The following is a 2,500-nucleotide window of genomic DNA, read 5'->3' on the forward strand; positions in this document are numbered from 1 at the left end:
CTAGACAATTTTGAGCTGTTTGGAAACCATCTTGTATTAATCACTGACATGCTCACATCTGTGATGTTATAATTTGCAGTAATACTGTTGTCATCATGCAGGATCTCATGCAGGAAAAAATGAGAGATGAATAACAACCCTGGCTTTTTTCATCACAAAACCAATAAAATATTCAACGCTGAAATCCTCATCACAATCTCTGAAAACAATCTGGAGTGTTGCTTGCCATGCATGGTTTGACCAGATCAGCACACACACACCAGGAAGAGTTTTAGACTTAAGCACTGGAATAAGAATAAATGACATGTTTAAGAAACAACAGGAAACTGATCAAAGTAAAACAATAATATTATCACTTGGTCATTTTCATGCACAGATGTCACTTAAGATACTTGAAAAAAACATGGAAATCTGTGCCCTATTTGTAAAGATCCCTCTACAAAAAAACTAAACTTAACTGACTTAACTGACTTAATAAGAGGTTTTGTCTAACAATGCAGATAAAAACAGTTGCTCACATCTTGAAAGTAATGACAGTCAAAATGACAGCCAGCCAGATATCAACACTTTCCACAAGATTTCGTCAGGTCAGATGACTGGGACAATGAAATCAACAGAAATCTAGAGATCAATTAAATTTAATCATACCACAACCTGGTGTGTCCTGCAAAGCAACACAGAGCTGGAAAAGAAAGAGCATCACCATCTACCATACAAACCATTGCTCTTGCTGTGGAGAACCAGGTCACAGAAAAATCCATGGCTCTCGTATCACATGTCAGAAGTTAAAACTTCTGTTTTGTCAAAACCCTCCGCGTTTTTAGAGGAATTGCCCTTAGGCGAAAAACAGTAAACGAAAAATGTTATCAGTTTAAAATATACAACTTTTAGGTCTTCAACGGTGTGACCGAAACTCGAGCAAACATGGTTTGGCAAAGATAACTTCCATGGAAACGACATAAACAAATAAATATTTATGCCTAAAATAAGCTTACCTCTTTTGACTTTCTCGTTGGAAACAACTCGGAACTACTGTTTAGTTTTTCTGTCGAGTCCATGTTGAGCGTGAGATCTTGATCATCAAAAGGTCCAATAGAACTTTTCCTTCACCGCCGAATAAACTCAAAAACAAAGAGCTCAAAAGCTCGAATCAAATGAATGAAATGTGTTCGAAGCGGAGCATGCGCACTCATTTTGCCGCGGTGTCTATTTTCTTAACTATGGTGCTCCGCGCGCGCGCGCCTTCGGCGCGCGCGGAGCTCCGCTATAATTATATACTCCTTGGTACAAAATGGCCAAAATGTTTTACATTCAGAGATTATCTCTTCTCACTTTGTTCAAGGAAAAATATACGAGGCTTCTCCTTCTTCACCTCTCTGTACTTCCAAAATGGCGGTTTAAAGAGTGTCACTTTCTCGCGTCATATATAAAGTGCCTTACCTATCCATCTGTCACTGCGTTTTCATCTCTGCAGAGCTCCCTTACGCCCTTCCCTCCTTCTACTTTATTTGGCCAAGTTGGATAAACTTCTGGCTCAACCTTTGTTTAAAAATATTCTGTTTTATTTAACCATCACCAACTACGACGAGTTTGAACCCTGCGATACTCGATCAGTCTGCCGGTGATAATTGACAAAAAATGCCAGCACTCGGGCTGACATATTTCTTGAACCTTTCCACATTTTGGTATCGTCATAAATAACCAACTTAAGTAATGGATGTTGTGTTTTTCTACAGGATCGACATGCTGACGGTCACATGCTGCCAGAGAAAGATGCTCAGCAAGATTATGAACTGATTTCACTGACGGAAGAGAATGGCAAAACCATCATGAAATTGAAAAGAAAGTTTGACACCTGCGACCGAGATGACAATAAAATTGAGGTGTGTAAGTAGAGGCCTCGTTACATAATAGTTTAGGAACAGGCTCTTCGCGGAGTAATGCGAGAAAGAAAGCATACAGCAACTGCAATTGATGTTGACCTTCAAGTAATAACTCGAAACAGTTTGTTTATATCTAGTAATTGCCATTTCGAGATGAGACGAAACACTGCTGTGGTTCCCCGAATCATGCTTGGACTCCCTTGGAGCCTTTCATTCGCTTTTATTTTTAACTATCCTGTTTCTGCGGTCTCAGTAATTTGTTGCTAATTTTGAAAACCTGAATCTTGCTTGAAAAAGAAGCCCATAAATGGAAGCGTTACAGACCGAGCTGAACTTAGATGGATTTCCCCCGAAAGCAAACGCATCTGATTGTGCTCCAGTGCGAGCACTAATTATTCTTGGAGTTCGAAATAGCCATTCATGATCAAGCAAGTGGGACCTAAGCTCGTTTCCTCAAAGTCCTGAAACTTTTCCGCGGAGTTTTTTTCCGGTGTCACAATTCCCAGTAAACCTTAGGAAACGAGGGATTTGAAGTCATCAAATTTGCTTTTTGTTAAATTGAAAGACCGGCCTATCAAAAGCCGATTGCAATTTCGTAAATGGCATTTTGAGCCAGA

At 39.6% G+C, this 2,500-nt stretch overlaps 1 long non-coding RNA gene across 1 annotated transcript in view; it reads right to left on the minus strand.

The window, feature by feature from the left end:
- Positions 1-1,168, minus strand: part of LOC137999075 (uncharacterized) — a 1,663-nt gene extending 495 nt beyond the window's left edge. Inside the window, exons 1-3 of the long non-coding RNA XR_011122888.1 lie at positions 996-1,168; positions 519-834; positions 1-284 (exon numbers count right to left, since the gene is read on the minus strand). The exon at positions 1-284 is cut by the window's left edge and continues 495 nt beyond it. This is a non-coding gene — a long non-coding RNA (uncharacterized lncRNA). The remainder of the gene's footprint in view (positions 285-518; positions 835-995) is intronic.
- Positions 1,169-2,500: the final 1,332 nt, after the last annotated feature.

Source organism: Montipora foliosa, chromosome 4, assembly GCF_036669935.1.
Source record: "Montipora foliosa isolate CH-2021 chromosome 4, ASM3666993v2, whole genome shotgun sequence".
Taxonomy (NCBI): Eukaryota; Metazoa; Cnidaria; class Anthozoa; order Scleractinia; family Acroporidae; genus Montipora; species Montipora foliosa.